The sequence below is a fragment of the Peromyscus maniculatus genome, chromosome 7, assembly GCF_049852395.1.
Source record: "Peromyscus maniculatus bairdii isolate BWxNUB_F1_BW_parent chromosome 7, HU_Pman_BW_mat_3.1, whole genome shotgun sequence".
Classification (NCBI taxonomy): Eukaryota; Metazoa; Chordata; class Mammalia; order Rodentia; family Cricetidae; genus Peromyscus; species Peromyscus maniculatus.
In genome coordinates this window covers 120,131,483-120,152,933 of record NC_134858.1, presented here as the reverse complement: position 1 = coordinate 120,152,933, position 21,451 = coordinate 120,131,483, and the positions used below count along the sequence as shown (strand labels likewise).

The window sequence follows — 21,451 nt, the reverse complement described above, 5'->3', positions numbered from 1 at the left end:
TCCTGAAAATACATCAGAGATAACCAGTTATTTGCACGTTTGTGTGAGGCAATGCTGTTTGTCATAGTGAGGCACCAGACATACTGTAGGACACACAGGTTGTCCTATAAACACACAGGAAAACATCTGTGAACCACATCATCTCTAGAACTCGCTTTTAGATTTACAATGTGAGCCCACAGCAGAACTTGGAGGGAGGAAGGGAAGAGTAGGAACACATTTAGGCATTTCCACTAAAAACATTTCCTGTGGAGATGGAGGCTGTTGGGGGAGAGGGTCGGAAGTGACATCTCTGAACCTGATTACCTTTTTGCTCAGTTTTTAACTTTGGCACTGTGTAAACATTTAATATATTCACAACTTAAAAATAAAATCCTAAAATGGAAAACAAATTGGTACAAATGAGCCTAACTTCATTTCAAATGTGGCAGCAACAGTTAACAGACAAAAGTTATTTCAGAAGTCTTGTTATGTACCTCAGCAGGGGATGGTCTAAGGATAAATGAACCCAAGGCGTTTTTGTTATTTATTGTTAATACAGTATTAAGTTTATAAACTAGTAGAGATATATGTAACTCAGAACTGGAAGAAATGGTGCATAACTGTAAACCCAAATATTAGGGACTGGTGAGATGGCTCAGCAGGTGAAGGCACTTGGGGCCACGGCTAAAGCCCGAGTTTACTCAAGGGAACCCACATGGAACAAAGTCCTCAAGCTGTCTTCTGACCTAAATAAGTGTAAGACAAGGTTAGAATAAGCCATTATTTGAATCAAGTTGTTCTACACAAAACCATCTTCTTTAAAGGCTGTTTGCTTTTCTCAGACCTGTCCACTGGAAGGGCAGCATGCTGGCAGCACACCTCACTGCAGATCTTAATGTCAAAGTGCCATTCCTCACCAATAAACACGTCCCTGCCTTTAGGAGATGTGTGTTGAGCTGTGAAGGATCAATTTCCCAGTGGCTCAGCTGCACTGTGGATGTGGGTGAGCGGCAAGCAAACCAGCCCATGCCCTGTGCTTGGTGTGACCTGAGTCGGCACGCAAACCTGAGGTGCACACACTCTCTCGTACACATGGCCTCCAACTGAAGGTGGAGCCCAGAGAACACTATGGGAAGACCTAAATGTCCGTGTTCCTAGTCCTTGAGATATAAAGAACCTTCTCATTAAATTTTACTTTTATTTCATATGTATGGGTGTTTTGCCTGCATGTATGTCTACAGACCACATGCATGCCTGGTGTCCACAGAGATCAGAGAGGGCATCGGATCCCCTGGAATTGGAGTTACAGGTGGTTGTGAGCTGCCATGTGGGGTGGTGAATCAAACCCAGGTCCTCTGGAAGAGCAGCCAGTGCTCTTAACCACTGAGCCTCCTCTCTAGCCCTGAAATGCAGAGACCTTCAAGGTGAACAACTCCAGGCAGGTGCTGATCTGCTAAAGGCTTTTGGCATACTTCAATTGGGTTATTTTTAATGAACCAGTGGTACTTTAGCCTGATCAGTTAAATGCTTCATCGAAATGTCATTTCCCAGCATTTTTAACTTTTCCTTTTGCTCCTCTGGCTATGGTGGGTGGAGAGCTTTGCACTAGCTTTGCGTTACAGTACACAAAGGCCTCTGCTTGGGGATTGGGAAACAATGTCATAGGGCCCTGTGATGGGCTTGTTACATAGATTTAGGGCAAGTCTTGCACCTTTTTGGACCTTAGTTTTCATCTGTCAAATGTGGGTGTGAGAGTTGATTTTCTGCCTCTGTAAACAGTGATTTGCAACTTTCTCCAAGTTGGGCAACATGTCTGCCAGTAACAGGAGCAGTAAGAGGGACTATGAGATGGTACCTGCAGTAGGAAAAGAACCCTGCAGTCCAGGAAAGCTCAACATATGGCTCCTTAATGCAAAGAACAGTATTTGGGGAAAGAGTGGTGATGGAGAGATGGCTCAGTGGTTAATAGCTTGATGCTCTTGCAGAGGACCTGAGTTCAGTTCCCAGCCCCCACATTGTGTTGCCCACGATCACCTACAACTCCAGCTCCAGGGAATCCAACACCCTCTTCTGTACTCCAAGGCACCTGTACTTATGTGGCACAGACACAGGCACACATGTACAAATAAACAGAAGTATTTTTTTAAGAACAATATTTTGGTATGTGCTTTATAACCATTCTTAATTTCAACTGCTAGATCATTTCAACTACTATTAAAATACTATGCTTTTGATTATGCCTTGTCAACAAATATTTGTTCTCCAATCTACAAGGTTGTAGGTGGTTCCAGCCATTCCCACCTCCCTGCGGCTGTGACTGGAGCCATGCTAGAATTGGCTGGATGTGTATTACATCTCAGACGACACCGTGGCTGTGCCTCTGAAACAAGCAAATCTGTTTACTTGCATGACTGGGGAATTAGACAACCATCCGTGACCGTCCATCAAAAACCTTAGAATCCAAAACTCACTAAGCATGAAATCTCATTGAAAACCATTTCATTGTCTTAATTATTCATTAGGTTTCTCAAGTCTGACAGACCTTCAAGGTCATCACTTGGACATTAATTATCATTGTAATGTGGCAATAGAATAGAAAAACATATTTTGAAGAAGTTCTGAGTTGTAGAATGCTACTGGTGAAAGAATTCATGCCTTGACTGGGTTAATGTGAATTTACGTTTTACTACATGGTGAGAAAAAAAGTGGAAGGTGAACCTCCTAGAGTCTCTGGCACTTGGGATCTATGCCAGTCTGCAAAAATTCCTGTGCAGAGACCTGGAGGGAGAGGCACCTGCTGACTGGGGTGTTATGGGATACTGTTTTAACTATGTAGAGGTGTTACATTTGTTTATGCTGTAGAATGTTATTTTAACTGTGTAAAGGTGTGTTTCATTTGTTTCACTTTGCCTGCCTAAGGCAACTGATTGGTCTAATAAAAAGCTAAACGTCCAATAGCTAGGCAGGAGAGTGACAGGTGGGCTGGTGGGCAGAGACAATAAATAAGAGGAGAGAGAAGAAGGAAGAGAATGAGGGAGAAAGAGAGGGACAGGCCTGGGACCAGAAGCCAGGCAGCTGCTAGGCAGCCAGACATGGAGACAGCAGGAAAGTAAGACAGACAGAAAGGTAAAAAGCCCAGAGACAAAAGTTAGATAAAGAGAAACAGGTTAATTTAAGTTAAAGAGAGCTAGCTAGAAACTAGCTTAAGCTAGGCCGAGCATTCATAACTAAGAAGTCTCAATGTCATGATTTGGGAGCTGGTTGGTGGCCCAAAAGAGAAAACCTGGTACACTGGGATGCTGATGCAAGATGAGAAATGAGCTGGATCCATTGCAGAAAGCACTCTGTCCCGTCCTCCCCCGCCCCCAACACATCCCCAGGTGATTTTCTGATTCAGTCAACAGTGGCCAGATGCCTCTGTTTGTGCTGGGTTCCATGCCGGTTTGGAAACACCACAGTAGACTTACTGGAGCAGATGGGGCAGCGTTATGTAAATTCTTCCCACAATAAAAGCTGGTGTACACTTTTATCTTACATTTTGTTTTCACTCTTTCTTTGTGTGGGGGGTATGTGTGGGTATGTTCTAGTTTGCTTTCTGTTAATGTAATAGACAGCATGACCAAAAGGGATTTTCAGATGGGTTTATTTCAACTTACATCATCAAGGGAAACTGAGGCAGGAACTGAAAGTAGAGACTATGGAGGGAACTCTGTTTAATGGTTTGGTTCTTCTTGTTTACTTAGGTAGCTTTCTTATATAGCCCACACCCACCTGCCTAGGGATGGTGAGCAATCAGCAATTAAGAAAGCGCTCCATAGGCATGCCCACAGGCCAGTCTGATGGGAGGCAGTTCTTCAGGTGAGGTTCCTTCTTCTGAGGTATGTCAGCATGACAACCAAGATTAGCCATCATGCCCACAGGCCAGTGATGTCTGGAGGTCAAAGGACAGCCTCAGGTGATGGTGAAGCTTCATCCAGAGGCTCATCTTGAGGTGCAGCCCAGGAATGCTCCTAAGTCCTTGTAAATCCTCTCTTCTTGCCATTCCACTCTGTCCCAGTACATAACTTCTGAAAGCCCAGTTCTGGCACAAGGCTTGTCTGGACCAACGACACTACCATGAGTTCAACCAGTTGTGCCGACAATGCATGAATGTCCTCTGTAGGAGCAGGGCTGCCATGACAGTGCCTCCTGTTCAGGAAGCCCTGCACATCAGATTCTGTTTTATGAAAGCAGAGTTGTCTGTCTTCAGCACACATCCGATTCCTTAGCTTCTTTGAGAAGTGTGGCTTTGGGATCTGACATTAGAATCACAGCCCCTTGAACAGGGAAAGGTGTAAATGGAGCGTCATCTGTGTCTAACTTCACTGCCTTACAGCCGTGATTTGAAATGCCAGTCTTTAGCACTCTCTTCAGATAGTGGAGCGCTGGAATGTGGGCTGAACTTAATTTGTTTTTAACAAAGGGAAAGAGGCAGAAATGATGCTGTGTGACTTGAGGATTAGCTGATTCAAAATGATTACAATTCCCAGAGCTTCTCCCCTTTTCTCTCCTCTCTCTCCCTCTGCAGGCAGTCAGCTGCTATGTCATGGGTATCCAGTGGCCTTTTCTCTCCTCTCTCTCCCTCTGCGGGCAGTCAGCTGCTATGTCATGGGTATCCAGTGGCCACTCTGGAGCTGTCAGTCATGTGTGCCAGCCACTGCGTGATCAGACCCCCAACCTCCTGCAACTGCAGCCTCAGGTCATAGTCTGGGTGGGAAAGACCCAGCCTGAAGCACCACGCTGAGTCATCCTGTCCTGAGTCTCAGGAACTCTGTAAAGCAATCATATACATGCTGTTAAGTTGCTTTATCTAGGAGAGTTTTTGTAAAGCTCCAGTAACTGTTTGGAGCGACACTGCTCTCACCCTTCCACTTGGGGGCGCTGTCCTACAGCAGTACAGCCTATGAATCCCTCCTCAACAGGCTGAGGAGAAACACTTCCATGGGACTCAGACCCACAAATCATCGAGTTGTCACTGGACACTTGTGAGTTAAGCACTTTTACCTTTTAAATATACAATTCAATTTTCATGAATAGTAAGGTTTGTCACAATATCCCATTCATATCCCATCGAGCAGATTGAGTATCCCACATGACATGTGTTAATTGCTTTGATTTTTTGACAGCTAAAAATCACACCACAATGACATATGCTTTCAAATGAGTACTTATGATTCAAAATTTTCAAATTTATAGTCTTTTTATTAGCATTGTATAAAAATATCACACGCAAGCTTTTCCCTTAACTTTCCCCTCAGTTGTGATCAACAAAGATTTACATAAAAAATGTGGTTTCAGCTTACACCAGTTTCTTGCTGACCTCTTAATTCATCTCTGTTATGGTAAGAACTGGAAGGTTATGAATGAATACTTTGTAGTCCAATTAGCCAAGCATTACTTAAATGTTTCATTATGGAAAAGAAACCATTCTCGCCAAGCATAATTTGAGCTTGAGTTCCAAAAGTTATCTCATTAATAATTTTAAATGTATAATATAATCAAAACAAGTGGCAGCTCCAGGCTTACCATCCAATGGTGCTGATTTTATTTTATCTTTTGTTCTGTCATTTTGGTTGACACAAAGGATAAAAATCAGTAGGTGCAGGGGGGAGCTGAGCTGTTTTAGCCCCCATAAAATGGGGGCATCTAAGAGTCAATCTCTTATCTCTGACTTAAGAGTGAGCTTCATACTGGGAGTAACCACTCCACCCTGGTGCTCAATGAGAATAAAATGCTGGACCAGGGAGCTACCCTTAGCCCTGATTCTCTGGCTGCTCTTGGGGTGGGGCGGCTTCTCAACCCAGATAGAAACCAGTTATTTTCAGTTTTGGAGGCTCAGGGGAGGGAAAGGAAGCAGAAAACACAGGGTAAGAAAAAGCTCAATTGTTCTGTGTGATCTTTGGGCTGGGGTTCGGATGTTCAGTGAGGCTCAGTGAAGCAAGGAAGGAGGTCCCAGTGAGAAGGTTGCCCAGTGCTGAGTAGCCTGCCTCACAGGCTCCCTGCTCTTTGCAGGAGTGTAGATCAGGCTGCTGCACACATCCCTGGCTTCAGCACCCACTTCAAGGTCCTCCCTTCCTCACCACCCTCCACGGACTCTTCCCTGGGTCCCTGCACGTGGGTCCTCTTCCTGGAATGGCTGTGTATGCCCCAGGTCCCTAGACCATACTCAGCTTGTGTGATGTAACTCTTCTCTCTGAGTGGTCATCAGCAGGGGATGAAGGAAATCTGAAAGTCTCTGAATGAAGCAGGTAGACTGCAAGAGGAAAATGGTGACAGAGTTCCTTTTCATGTCTTTTAATTAAAAAAACAAAACAACAACAAAGACTAAGGTGATGTGTCAGCTACTTTTCCTGTCATTGGAACAAAATCCTTCCCACAAAAGCAACCCCAGCATCGGCCTATCACCCAGTCACACTGTGCTGCTACTGAACATTGTTCTATGGTTGAAAATATATATAACTGAAAAATTTTAAAGCAGCTTAAGAAACTTCGGATCATAGTTGAGGGTACAGTCCATCATGGTGGGAAGTGATGGTGACAGGGATGTGAGGTGCTGGTCACACTGCATCCACAGTCAGGAAGGGAAGGAAATGAATGCTGGCACTCAACTCAGTTCCTCCTTTTATTCCTCCTCAGCCATGGGATGGTGCTGTCCCCAATTAGGATGGGGCTTCCCACCTCAATTAATCTAATCTAGATAATCCCTCACAGACACACCCAAGGTCTGTCTCCTATGTGACTCTAGAGCCTATCAGTCATTTCTTGAGCCTTTTCTAATTTTAATAAAACTCCAACTCTGCTTCCCACTGGCTAATTCTGCAATTCTTTTCTGTTTCAAAGCCACAAATCCCAGTTTGCATACAGTTCCTAAAAGAATAAGAGAAGTCTTCTGCTGAGGATGACAGCATGGAACTGAGCATCTGTCCATGTTACAGCCAACAGGATGAATATGAGAAGCTGCCTAGATGCTCTTTGTGACCCCATGGGCAATACAGGAACCACTATCACAAAGCACATTGGTGACTGCCACCAACAAGGTGAGAGTGTCCTTCGTCTCTGACCCAGTTGCCCACTCAGGCCTTTTGACAGCATCTATGAAGCTGAGACAGACTAACTTGTTAACTCACAAGTGAATAAAATTTCAAACCATGTATGGTCCTTGGCCCTACTGATTAGCAGACTCTGCTAGCTAAGTTACCCATGGAATCGAAACCCAGCATTGACAATGTGCGGTTCTCCTCAGGTGAGCAATCTCAGGAGGATTCTATCACTCCAATGGCTCTGTCCCAGAAATGTGTGGATGAGAAAGAGCCATAAGCCATTTAGCCTGCTCCCTGCTAAGATAAGAAATTGAAAAGGCAACTGGAACCAAAATGTGTCTTTGGTTATTCCATAAATGAGAAACAGGTATTACTCTATGGTATAGGCTTTTAGTCAAAACACAGCAGAACTAAAGTAGCACATTTAGCCAGATATTCAAGATACCTACATGATACAACTCCATCCTAACAAAGAGGGGTTTGCATTCCACACTACAGGAGGATGCAAAGAATTTGCATTCTTCCTTTCCAGACAGATGGAACAGATCTTTAAAATATGAAAATAAGCTTCTGTTTTTCATTCCTCAATATCGACATGCAAAACATCAAAAAACCTTAATGAAAATTTAAAGGTCATCTTCTTTCCCACTTATTTCTATTTGATCTGTTGAGACATTTTAAACATTGTGCAAAATATTTGACTATAATTGATTTGGTTTAAAGGTTACTGTCAGGTGTTACATTTTAAATGTAAATTTGTATAATCAGAATGGTAATTCTCCACCAACATTGCTATTTATATAGACTTTTTATCCATCACTCTCTAGAACCTTATTTTATATTGTGTGTTATATGTGGGTTCATGTGTGTGCATGTTCATGTGTACACAGATACACATGTGTGTATGTGTGCATGTGGAGGCCATAACTTGAAATGTGGTTTTTTTTTTTTTGTTGTTGTTGTTGTTATTTTGTTTGTTTTGTTTTTTGAAATAGAGCCTCTCACTTGCCTGGAATTCTAACATGCTACACTGGCTGGTCATGGGCCAGGATCTATCTTTCTCTGCTTTCTTGGTGTGGGATTATAAACCCACAGCACCAGGCCAAGTTCTTTCTTTGTCTTTTTCTTTTCTTTCTTTTTTTCATCTCTTTTCTTTTTGGTGTGAGTTATGGGAACGAACTGGGTCCTCACACTTGAAAGGCAAATACTTTTCTGCCTGGACTATGTCCTAGTCCTAAGTTTTCACTTTAAAACGTATTTATTTTTAAGTGTATGTGTGTTTGTGTATGGGTGTGTTAGAAGAGGAAATTGGATTCCCTGGAGCTGGAGTCACAGGCTGTTGTGAGCTACCTTATGTGGGTGCTGAGAATCAAACTCTGGTTCTCTGCAAGAGTATCAGGTGCTCTTAATCACTGAGCCATCTCTTCAGCCCTTCATTTTAAAAAATATTTGCTTGATGCCATCCAAAGATTTTCAAACATGAATACTACAAATGGAATTTTAAGTCACATCTTAGTCATGTTGGGAAGAGGCAGATCTGTAACAACTACAGAGCTACTTCGAGATACTGGAGGATGTTCGGAGCAGCATACAGAAGTATGTTCCCTTTAAGCAGAGTTTTAAAAACACAATTCCAAAAGGCATGGGTAGAATGCAGGGAAACCATATAGCATGGTTGGTAATCTGACCTTGTTGCAGTGTTTTGAATAAGAATGGCCTTCATAGGATCATATTCTTGAATGCTTAGTCACCAGAGATTGGCACCATTTGAAAGGATAAAAAAGATTCTGAGGTGTGGTCTTGTTGGAGGAGTGTGTCACTGGGGGTGGGTTTTGACGTTTCAAATGCTCAAGCCAGGCCCACTATCACTTTCTCTTTTTGTAAAGTGCAGATCTGGATGCAGAACGCTCAGCTACTTCTCCAGCACCATGTATGCCTGCTACCACGCTCCCACCATGATGACAATGGACTAAAGCTCTGAAACTGTAAGCAAGCCCCAGTTAAATGCTTTCTTTTATAAGAGTTGCAGTGGTTATGGTGTCTTTTCACAGCAATAGCACAATGACTAAGATGCTAGTGATGGCCGGGAGTCACCACCATGATAGCTCTAGAGCCAAGGAGCAAGAGAGTTACTCAACCATAGGGAAGACTTCCTGGCCACAGCTATGGCCTTCTGTGGATGACACAGCCAACTCACCAGCCTGCAGTGACTCAGCACAGAGAGAGCCAAATAATGAAGCCTGTGACCTCCTCCTACTTCTACCCAGTCCCCTGCCCATGCCTCAGCAACCAAACCTATCCAGAGGCAGAGGACAAGGAAATCACTGTGGTCCATGGGCTGAGCCAGCTTCTTGGGACACAGAGAAAGAGGAAGAAAGACAGACAAAGAACCTGTTTAATTTGCAGCTATGAGTGCTGAACCTGAGGAAGGGCTCGGTTTTGCAAATTTCTCTAAGAGACATTTTTTTTGTTGTTGTTGTTGCTGAAAGAAATTAAGGGCTCGGTCTGGACTGAGGCAAACTGGAAGTCATGTAGGATCTGAGTTGCCATGCTGGAGACAGCCAGAGGTTATTTAGTGAGTCATTCTTACATGATGAAGATATTTTAAAATAACTATAGGGGGAAAATGTATTAGGATGTGTATGCCAAGTATAAAAACTTTGAAAAATCCAGAACTCTTGCCTCAATTTTTCCTAGTAAAACCCCCAACTTATAGAACTGGAAATGGCAGCTTGAGAAGGATGGATATTAGACAATTTTTCTCATTTTTCTTAGAAACCATCCAGAAGGAATAAGCACACTGAGAAACAGAAGAGCAAACACCACTTTTGGCATCACAAGGTGAAACTCAAGCCACACAAACTGCAGAGGGAGTGGTCCCAGTGGGCGGGCGGGCTGGCTGGCAGTCAAGGGGTATGCTCACAGTTGGTGATTTCAGAGAAGGCTGATGGACCTTCCATGTTAGAGAGCTTGGAGGAGAGGGTGGCAAGCAAGTCTAAGCCAGAGGGCAGAGATGAGAGGTGGAAGGGATGTGGGCAGGGCTGAACAAAAGTTCATAGACCACGCATTTGTAGGTTGGTCAGCCTGCCAGCAAGAAGACCATTGTGGAGCCTAGAATATGGTTTTAGATGGTACAAGCTCAGGCAATTCACCATCTAAATCCTGACTTTGAGGGAGAGGGAGAGAACAGGAGAGGGGGGAGACAGGAATGGGCCAGGGACACGGAGGAGTTTTCAAGGGTGTGACCCCAGTTACCTGCTTCCTCCAACTAGTCTCCACCTCCTAATCTGTGTCTTTCCCAATACTGCCACCAAACTATGAATCCACCATAGATTCATTCATGCAGTAGGTCAGAATCTCATGACACAGTGGCTTCCCTAAAGTTCTCCCCTGATACTGCTGCACTGGGGACCAGGCCTTCACCATGGGAGCCTTGTAGGGGACACTTCATGTGCCAACCATAAACACACACACACACACACACACACACACACACACACACACACACCCCACAGCAAAGGCCTTTGTAACAGCAGGAGAAGGTGAAAATGAACTGATAAGATTGGCTACTTAGAAATGGAGAACACCTGCACCCACAAGAAACAAAACCAAATGTTCAGTCAGCACAGGGGAACTCAGAAGACAGGAGCGGAGGAAACACTGACACTTGTATTGAGGAAAAAGGACTTTTTACTCTTCTGTAAAAAATTTTATAATTAAGGAGAAAATTGGGCACACTGTACAGAAAATTCATACAAAATGAAATTCAAATGTCCCCACATTAGGAGATGTTATTAACCTGAAATAAAAGAAAGGTAACTTAAAACATTGTTTAAATTTTTACTCCTATATTTTTATGAGCGTGTGTGTGTGTGTGTGTGTGTGTGTGTGTGTGTGTGTGTGTGTTCATGCCTGTCTGTGCACTTGTGTTTGTGTGTATGCTTGTGGAGGCCAGATGTCAACATCACTCACTCACCATCTTATTTTTTGAGACAGTCTCTCAGTGAACATGGGATTTCCTGACTTGGCTGGATTGGCTGTTAGCAAGGCCCAAGGTTCTCCTGTGTCCGCCTCCCCTGTGCTGAGACTATATGCATGTATTGCCACTCCCAGCTTTTCATGTGAGTGAAGGGATTGAATTCAAGTCCTCATGCTTGTGTGGCAAGTACTATGAGCTAGGCCATCTCCTCAGCCCTTAAAACATTCTTTAATTGGATTGATAGATTTCACTTCTGACCAAACCAGAGGACGCCCACTGCAGCCTGTGCTTTATTGCTAAAGCATCTGGTAAAATACAACAGTAACGACGTAAATGATGGCAGGTAGACTGGACAGGGACTCGGAAGTGTGGGGTGATGAGTTTCTTCATTTTTTTTGTTTTTGTTATTTTGTTTTTTTCCTTCCTCTCTATTACCTGCTGGCTTTGATCAGAAGGCTGGCTGAAAGGGAAACTACCAATCAGAAATGATTAGAAAACAAGTTGAGGAAACCTTAGCATCCACCACAATGAAAGGAGACAAGGTTGCTGGGAGCAAGATAAAGTGTTGGGAACTACTCAGGGTTTTCCTTTCTGAGATTTGCCTGGTCAAGAAGCTGACACCTAAGACAGGGGGAGAAAAACTGTCCTTCTAGAGCAGCGGCTCTCAACTTCCTATGCTGCAGCCCCTCGGTTTACTACAGTTCCTCAGTGTGGTCGCTGAAGAACTCTAACAGGCCAGAGCAAGGCAAATGTAGTACTGACAGGTTCTGTCCTTTTCTCTCTCCCTCTTTCTTGCTAAAAACTGTTAGATTACATTTCTAAAGTTAGCTCCCAAAGTTCATTCCCTTATTTGGCCACTGACTCATTCCTGAGACTAAACACCAAGGTCCAAAAATCAAAATTCATTATTTAGCTAACATGTCCAGTCAGGACTTACCAACTCACTCTAGCACAGTATCTCGATTTTTTCTCCTTGAAAATCCACTCCTGCAAAAACATCGGTTCTGTGCTGCTGCTAATATTGCTGTTTGCTGTCCCCACGCCCACACCCCTGTGCTAAGAGTTTGGTGTCTGAGTGTGGCCTGTTCTGACTCAGAGGGGGCCGCCCACCTGTAGACAAATTTCTAAACAGTCTTATTAAATAAGAAACACAGAGCCAAATACAGAGTTAAAGCCAAAAAGATCAGAGCAAGAGCCATCTAGCTTTAGCTTACCACCAGCAGTAGCTTCCCCCCAGAGAGTTTCTTCCTGTCTGACTTGTCTTTTTAATTGCCTTTCTGTTCTGCCTTCTCATTGGCTCTAAACCCAACCACATGATTTCCTCATCCGCCTGCCTATACAGACCTCCAGGTCTCTATGGTTGGTACTGGGATTAAAGGTTCTGTCACCACGCTTGGCTGTGTCCTTGACCACACAGAGACTCTGCCTGCCATGTGATCGGATTAAGGGCATGGGCTACCACCACCTGACTTCTGTTCCTGGCTCAATAATGGCCTCTGATCTCCAGGCAAACCTTATTTATTAACATACAAATAAAATCACATTTCAGCACAATTAAAATATCACCACACCCACCCTTACAGTGACCCCAACCATAAAATTATTTTCATTTCTATTTCATAACTGTAATTTTGCTACTGTTATGAGTCATAATGTAAATATCTGTGTTTTCCTGTGGTCTCAGACCTTCCCTGTGAAAGGGTGATTTGATCCGGAAAGGTGACCCACAGATTGAGAACCACTGTTCTAGAGGGAACGACTGGAAAGGGGGGGGGGCTCTTAGGAGCCACAGAGAATGGAGCTTTGGAAGGGGTGTTGAAGAGGCCTAATTCTGGGTGGTGGTTTGTTATGTCGCAAAGGATAATTAAGACAAGGTTTCATGCCTGTCCTAGCCTGCTTAGACATGGACCAAAAGCAACTTGGGAAGGAAAGGATTTGTCTTACAGTCCATCATCAAGGAAAGTCAGGGCAGAAACCGGAAGTGTGTGGAGGGTGGAGCCGTAGGGTAGAGGTGGGAGGTTTTCTGGAGAGTTCTAGGAGGCACAAGGGGATGAGGAACCCCATGGATCCCTGAAGGTTTCAGTTATAAATCGATCGGGTCTGAGTTTCTCATCGCCTGGAACAACTAAGATGAGACTTGCACTCACACTGGATTCTGATCTAAGAGATTAAGAAAAGGACGTCGTTAAGGAACCTAGTCCCTTCCATTTCCTACCCTACACGGCAGAGCTAGCCAGGGAGTCCGCATCGCAATCCCACCACAATGACAGCCAGCGAGGCCCCGCCCCTCCCGCCGAGGCTCCACCTCTGCCCTGTTCGAATGACAACAGGCCAGGTCCCGCCCCAAGAGAGGCTCCGCCCCACTCGCCGCAGCCCCGCCTCCAGCCCCAACTCTCCGCAGTGGCAGCGGGCGCGGCCCCGCCCATTCAGCCCTGCCCTATCCCACCAAAATGATAGCCCTCAGGGCCCCGCCCATCCCCCGAGGACACGCCCCCCTCCCGAGCGACAGCCAGTGAGGTTTCACCCTGCACACTTTACTCCATTTCCTCCCGATTTACAACGACCGAGGCACCGCCCTTTCACCGTGGCCCTGCCCACCCGGACTGAGTGACAGCCGGAAGGCCCCGCCCCACCCGGTCGTTGACGCCCCCTGGCGGCCTAAAGCACCACGCCCCGGTCGCGCATCCAGTCTGCCCGGCCTCAGCGCCGTGGGCCTGGTTCTCTCTGTTCGGGGCCGCCCCCGAGGACGCTGTGTGGGCGGCCGGTGAGTGGGGAGGGGAGCTTCCGGTGGGGTGGACCTGCGGGGGACTCCCCCACGGGGAAGAGAGATGCGACCGCGCGGGGCGGGGCTGGATCTCTGCTAGGATGAGGGCCACGGAGGCAGGGGGATGTGGGCCGGCTTTAGGCTGGCGTCAGGCCTGGGGCGGGGCCGGTTCTGATTGACGCCTGGGGTCCTGGGGTGCCCGGCGGCTCTGATAGACACTTGGGGAGGACGCCCGGTAGCCTGATTGACGACTCGGGACCCGGCTCTGAATCACGCCTCCCTGGTCCTTCCAAGGTTGCGGACAGATCCGGTTCCAGATTTCTGACGGGCCCCTGTGCGCTCTCCGTGCTAGGTGTCCAGTGAAGGGCTAGAGAGCCCTGTCCCCGCAGGCAGGCCACTGAAAACCATGTGTCTTCCCATAGCTGGGGCGGTGCGCACACATCCTGACTTAAGAACTCTTCAAGTGCACTCCCACTCCTTTAAACCCTGGACGTGTAATCGAATCCTGTGGGTTTTAAAAGTTTCAAGCGCACTGTGAGTTGCCTGGTTTTCATTTAAAGTCACACTAACCTTAGAGGACTAGATGTTTCTAAGGGCTCATTCTGTCATTAAACAATTTTAAATGCAGCCATGGATAAACTGTGTCAACCATTGGATAAACTCTGAGATGTTCGCTGAGATGGGTCTCTACCTGGTGTGAACAACCGAGTGCACTCACATTGACTATACAATTGTCTTTGTTTAACCTGTGTGTGTGTGTGTTCACATGCGGGGGTCAGAGGACCACAGGCGCTGGCCCTGGCCCTCCACCTTGTTTGAAGCAGAGTCTTTTCATTCCTGCTGTTGTGACGTCTACTCTAGGGCTAGGCTTTTCGGCCTTACAGCGTCTCGCCCTAAGAGCTGGAATTACAGAAGCGCGCTTCTGCCTGGCTTAACGTGCATTCTGGGGGTCCAAATTTAGGTTCTCTTGATGAGAAATGAGAGATCCCTAATAACGGACAGGCACAGACAAGACCTGGTAAAGTGTAGTGTGAGTGTGTGTTTGTGAGTTCGTGTAGGTGTTTGGGTGAACTATAGGGTAAGTGCTTGTGTGTGTCAAGAGGAAAACTAGAAAAGTTGGAACACAGAAAAGAGGATAAAGTTGAAAATATAAATGCCCTGTAGAAATGCTCTGGGGAAATGCTCTGAATTGTATGACCTAACATTTTGATGACTTTCTTCCTAATTTGTAACATAATGGGATACCAGTCCAATATTAATTTGTAACTCTTCCAACTTAACATTTTCTCACTTAACATTTTCCTTAATCACTAAAAATTCACACTAAACAACCAATTATTCATTTCAAAAATATTAGTATTTCAGCTGTGTTTAATACCTGCTTGGAAGTGAAGAATCAGGGCTGAGAAAGGCGGTTACATTTGCCAAGGGTCTAAATGCTGTTTATGCTACTGTGACCCAGTTCCTTACCCGTGTATTCATACATGATCTGTGCCTTTCTGCTCTTACACACAATAACACCTTTGCTCGTGGAGGATACCAGCTCAGAATGCCGAGTGTTTGACCTGGTGGTGGTTTTTTAGTTGTTTGTTTTTGTGGTTGTTGATTTCAACTTGATACAAGCTATCCTCATCTGAACAAACGTCTCCATCAAACTGACATGTATGCAAGTCTGTGGGGCATTTTCTTGATTCATGATTAACGGGGGAGGGCCCGGCCCACTGGGGGTGGTGCCCTCCCCACACAGGTGGTCCTGGGTTGTATAAGAAAGCAGGCTGACCAAGCTAATAAGCAGTATTCCTCCATGGCCCTGCTTCAGTTCCTACCTTGTCCTCTCTGATGATAGAAGCCGGTCAAACCCTGTCCTCCCTGAGTTGCTTTTGGTCATAATACTTACCTGAACCATAGAACTCTAAGACAGTGTGACATGTGACCTGAAGCTATTGTTTTGAATGCCCAGGAGTTCTTATCTATACTTGTTGGAAAGGGGGAAATAAGGGATTTTTTTTTTGTGTGTGTGTGGGGGGGGGCAGGGAGATATCTTAAATGATTTTTATTTTGAAATAATTTGAGTTTTTAAAAATACACAAGAATATTGAGTTCCCATGTGCCAGCTTCCCCGATGCTAACTCCTTGTATGTTCTTAGTATAGTTCCTGAGCACAGAAACCAGCACTGACACGGTTTCTTTAGTGACCTGCAGGCCTTAGTCGGAGCACCAGTCTCCTACTCACTGCAGGTTGTATTTAGCTGTGGTATGTCCTTAGCTTTTAACAAAGGCATCCTCCCACACAAGATGACCAGGTACAGAGCTGTGCCATAGAGCTGGCCTGCTAGGAGGCCAACACCCTTTCTTAAATTCATCTCCTGGACACCGTGTCTTAGAAAGGATGCTTATCTTCCTTTCCTATGCACACAAGCTGCTATTTGAGTAAATTACACACTAAAAGGGTACCCTTTCTTGTGTATATGTCTGAAGACCAGATGTCAACCTCAGGTGTTTTCTTCAGTTATCCTCTACCTTTTTTTTTTTTTTTTTTTTTTTTTTTTTTTTTTAAGTCAGAGTCCCTCATTGGCCCAGAACTCATTAATTAGGCTAGGCTGGCTGACTAGGGAGTCCCCAGGGCCCCACCTCTCTCCACCTGTCCAGCATTAGGATTACAAACTTATGCTTCAATGCCCAGCATTTTAATGTGGGTTCTGGGGATTGAACTCAGTTCCTCATGCTTGCAACAGCAAGCAGTTTACTGACTGAGCCATCTCCTCAGCCTACCGTACAGCTTTACACCCAGGCACCAATTCCAAGTCTTCTGTGTTACAGAATAGAAGGACTGGTCAGGTAATCCACATGTCTTAACGTCTTTATCAGGATAGGAACTCCAACAGGAATTCTTTTAAAGCCAAGTGCCAACTCCTTTCTCCAGATATGTTCCAACCCTGGTGATTAAAATTACAGCCTTTCTTCTTGGGCACCCTTCTCATTCCAGCGTGCTCAGAGGTGCTCCATTCTCTCACAAGATGTGCCTGTTCTGCTTCTCCATGGAGAGTAATTGTTCCTGTGTGGTGATATATTGTGTCCCCCAATATATTGTGTATCCTAATAAACTTATCTGGGGTCAGAGGACCGAACAGCCACTAGATAGACATAGAGTCCAGAAAATGGTGGCACTCACACCTTTAATCCTATCACTTGGGAGGCAGAAATCCATCCGGATCTCTGTGAGTTCAAGACCACACTGGAAACAGCCAGGCCTGGTGACTCATGCCTTTAATCCCAGGAAGTAATGGCAGGAGGCAGAAAGGTATATAAGGCGTGAAGACCAGGAACTAGAGTCTGGTTAAGCTTTTAGGCTTTTAGCAGCAGTTCAGCTGAGATTCATCTGGATGAGGACACAGAGGCTTCCAATTTGAGGAAACAGGATCAGCTGAGGAATTGGCGAGGTGTGAGGAAGCTGTAGCTTGTTTTGCTTCTCTGATCTTCCAGCGTTCATCCCAATACCTGGTTCCAGGTTTGATTTTATTAATAAGACCTTCTAACAATTCATGCTACATTCTTGTTTCTCCTTGAGTCTGAAGTAAGGCTGTGTGTATGTGTATGTATGTGTATATGTTTGTACACACATGTGTGTCTGTTTGGAACAGGTCTCTCTCTGTAACACAGGCCGTTCTGAACTCTCTGTGGCTCAGGCTAGCCTCAAACTTGACATTTCCTGTTTTAGCCTCCAGAGTGCTGGGATCACAGATTTGAGCCACCAAATCCTAACTTAATAAGATGGTTCATATTGTGCATGGTTTCCTTTGCAACCTTGGCATTTGTGACAATTCCACTATCTAACTTAAAATCACAAAGAGCATAATTCCCCAGAACATGGTACCTTTCATTCTTCCCTTGGTCTTCAATAGAATCCCCTCTGCTGTCTCCATGCACAACCACCCCACCTCACCCCCTCCCGGTGAACTCTGTCTTTCTCTGCATCTTAAGCACCATTCAGATCCACCTCTTGGGGGCCAAGGATCCAGTGGCTAATGTCAAGTAGGTGTCTTTTTCCCCTTTGGTAATTCAGCACACCTTGAAAGACACCACAGCCCTGCACAGCCTTCTGGAGCCTGAGCAGGGCCTCTGAGAAACCCTGGCTGCTCACCTTTTTGGTTGCTCTCTCTGTTACCTTGGCCTGCAGTCTTGACCAAGGCGGAAGCTGAACACAGAAGAGAAAATCGTCCTGCCCCAGTGCCCTGGAGGTTGGGCTGTTGAATCATGGATACTTTTTAGATTGCTTCTGCCACAGCCACACCTGCCGCACACCTAAGCCTCGTGTTTCTGTCTGGTATTTTGGTTCCACCTTTCTGTTCCCTCTGTATGGTAATGGTGGAGCAAATGCCCTTGGTGAAACTGAGTCAGAGAACTCAGTTTCGGCTGAAGCTGCTTTTCACTGCACAGCCCTTACTCAACCTGTCAGGGATGCCAGTGGACAAAGAGGAGCAGACCAGCATCCCAAGAGTCTGTCACACCCACATCCCCACTGTAGCTAGAGTTTTCCTGCCTGGCCCACAGTCAGGACAAATCTCTGTCACCCTCCAGTCCCACAGCCGCTCAGACCCAACCAAGTAAACACAGAGGCTTATATTGTTTAAACTGTTTGGCCTAATGGCTCAGGCTTCTAGCTATCTAGTTCTTACATCTTAAGTTAATCCATTTCTATAAATCTATACCTCACCATGTGGTCATGGCTTACTGGCATCTTCACATGCTGCTTGTCCTGGCGGTGGCAGGCAGTGTCTCTCTGACTCAGCCTTCCACTTCCCAGAATTCTCTTCTCTCCTTGTCCCGCCTATACTTTCTGTCTGGCCACTGGCCAATCAGTGTCTTATTTATTGACCAATCAGAGCAATTTGACACAGAGACCACCCCACAGCACCCCACTGCATGCAGAGCACAGAGGGCTATGGGAACCCTGCAGACAGGACCACTCAAGAGGTATCTTATGTGAAGAAGGAGGTCAGGAGAGGACACATTAGTGCTGTCATAGTGTGGGGACATAAATGCTCTGAGCAGAGGGCACTCCCAGAGGGGATGTGGAGAGAGGGAGGAGAGGTCAGTGGTCGAAGAGTGGGTATGCCCTCTAGGAAACCGTTCTCCTGGTACCTGCAGCTCAGTGGGTGGCACAGTTGCTGTGTGACTGAGCATAGCCACAGAAAAGCACTTGGTCCTCACAGGACCACAAGCCCAGGGCCTGCTGCTTCCCTTCCCATCTCAGGGTTTGTATTGCTCACAGTGGAGCCTAGGCAGCTCTGGCACTTGTGATAGAACTAAAAGTGTGTGTGTGTGTGTGTGTGTGTGTGTGTGTGTGTGTGTGTGTGTGTGTTGTATGTGCACATGTATGGCAGGTGTGCATTCCTGTGCACTCACATTCTGAGGCTAGAGGAGTACACTGGGATTCTGACTTTATCCTTCTCTGCTTTATTTCTTTGAGACAGGTCTCTCACCGAAACTAAGAAGAGTGGCCACCAAGCCCTAGAGACCCCAGTCTCCATTCTTCCACAGCTCTAGGGTTACTGATATGCATGTCCACGCCTGGCTTTTTTGTTTTGTTCTCTGTGTAACAGCCCTGGCTGTCCTGGAACTTACTCTGTAGACCAGACTGACCTTGAACTCACAGAGATCTGTCTGCCTCTGTCTCCTGAGTGGTAGGATTAAAGGCGAGCGTGAGCCACCATCGCCCAGCTCACACCTGACTCTTTATGTGGATTCTGGGGATTTGAACTTAGCTCACATCTTCTGATGTTACTGTGTATTTCGTATACATTTTATATGGAGTAAATGTGTATAGTTTTCTTAATTGTATGAGGAGTTAGCATCTGTATTAATAGCTAAGTATAATTTTTAATGAATATAGTTGGATCTGTTTCCTATTGTAAGTGGTCCTGTCATACCACATACATAGTATATAGTCATCTGTTGGTAGATGTTTGGATAGTAGCTTGTTTCTTTTGTTGTTTTTTTTGCATAAGTACACAAATAAATAGAATAAAATCTGTAATGACTTTTACATTCACATTTGGTTCAAAGATCTTTAGAGACAAATTTTGTTAATATAGTAGTAATGAACATCTAGATATATTTTGTTTAATTTTCTTCTTGGGGTAAATTCATGAAAATGATACTGTGATGTTAACGTGTAGACATTTATATTTCTTATTGCTGGTTTGCTTTCTGGAAGGTGGTAGGTAGGTTACAGAGTCTGTCCACAGTGTGTGAAGGTGTCTGATTTTCCATACATGTACACAAGCTGAGTTCTTCCCATCTTTCAGCTTTGGCAAATTGGAAATGGGAATGTTTCTTTTATCTTTTTATTAGTGACCTTGAACATCTTTTCAGATGTGGTTGGTGTACTTTTGAGGGTTGTGTTTTTGTGTTTGGTGGTTTGTTGTTTCCATTTGTCCCCTGTTGATTTCTAGGACCTCCGCAGGTGAGGGATATTAACACTCACTTGTCATATGTTGCCAATATTGTTAAGGGTCTGCCTTGGGTAATGAATGGCACAGAGTCTCTTAAGTGAGAATAAGTAGGGATCAATGTTTATTATGGGTTTCTAGGAGTTTTCATAAATCTGCTTTGAAGAGAAGCCTGTTCTGGTTTTCTCAGCGAGACTGTTTTATGACCTGGTAATTATGAATAAGGTAGACTATTAACTACCTCAGACAATGTAGAAATGTTCAGCTGTGCTGACCTTTGATGCATGTCCACACTGTCTGAACACTTCATTATTTCTCTCACTCACCCCAGTTGGAAGCCTTATGGTTGGTTATGTGTGACAAACAGAAGGTTGTCATTCCCCAGCCACCTTACTAGCTGTTTGGAAGCACGAGCTGATGCCTTCTTAGAACTTAGCCTGTTGGTCCTAAACCCTTCCTAGCACACCCGATCTACTCTGATCTTAGAATCTGAGCAGGTCCATACTTGGATGAAAGGGCTTAGCATGATGGTGACCCTGGTTTCCATGAGTCTTCACGTAGCATTTGGGTGCATCTGCAGATACAGTGTTCTAACTTCTTTTCTGCTGCTGGGATAAAACACCTTGCCCAAAGCAACTTAGGGGAGGCAGAGGCATAGGCTTGAGACAGCTCATTACGTGACATCCACAGCCAAGAGCACAGATTAAAAAATGTGCCCAAGCTGCCTGCTAGCTGCTTAAGCTCAGCTGGCTTTTTTCACTCTTGTACATTTCATGGCCCAGTCTAGGTGCCGCCCACAATGGACTGGATCTCCCTACACCAATTAACAATTGCGACTCTCCCACCACCATAGCTTTAGCCAACCTTATCCAGATGCTTCCTTAAATGAAACTCTTCTCTAAGGAGCTTCTAAGTTGGCATTTAAAACTATCACATGTGTGTTTCCAAGATATCATTAACTGGGCAGTGGTGGCGCACGCCTTTAATCCCAGCACTCCGGAGGCAGAGTCAGGCAGATCTCTGTGAGTTCAAGGCCAGCCTGGTCTACAGAGTGAGTTCCAGGACAGCCAAGGCTACACAGAGTTTTTCAAGGCTACCCTGTCTTGAAAAGCAAAGCAAAAGACTGGGAGGTAGGAGGAGGGAGGACAGGGGAATCCGTGGCTGATAAATGTAAAATTAAATTAATTATAAAATA

General features: G+C 45.3%; 1 protein-coding gene and 1 long non-coding RNA gene across 4 annotated transcripts in view; both read left to right on the top strand.

Moving 5' to 3' along the window:
* LOC121831018 (uncharacterized) overlaps window positions 1-9,088 on the top strand; it is a 35,474-nt gene extending 26,386 nt beyond the window's left edge. Inside the window, exons 2-4 of one of the 2 annotated variants that reach the window (XR_013053028.1) lie at window positions 4,616-4,720; window positions 6,862-7,058; window positions 8,953-9,088. This is a non-coding gene — a long non-coding RNA (uncharacterized LOC121831018). The remainder of the gene's footprint in view (window positions 1-4,615; window positions 4,721-6,861; window positions 7,059-8,952) is intronic. The other variant, XR_013053029.1, reaches the window with a different exon arrangement.
* Window positions 9,089-13,067: 3,979 nt separating this feature from the next.
* Window positions 13,068-21,451, top strand: part of Ano10 (anoctamin 10) — a 119,162-nt gene continuing 110,778 nt past the window's right edge. Inside the window, exon 1 of one of the 2 annotated variants that reach the window (XM_042281960.2) lies at window positions 13,068-13,804. The gene's annotated coding sequence lies outside the window, so the exon portion shown is untranslated. The other variant, XM_076577440.1, reaches the window with a different exon arrangement.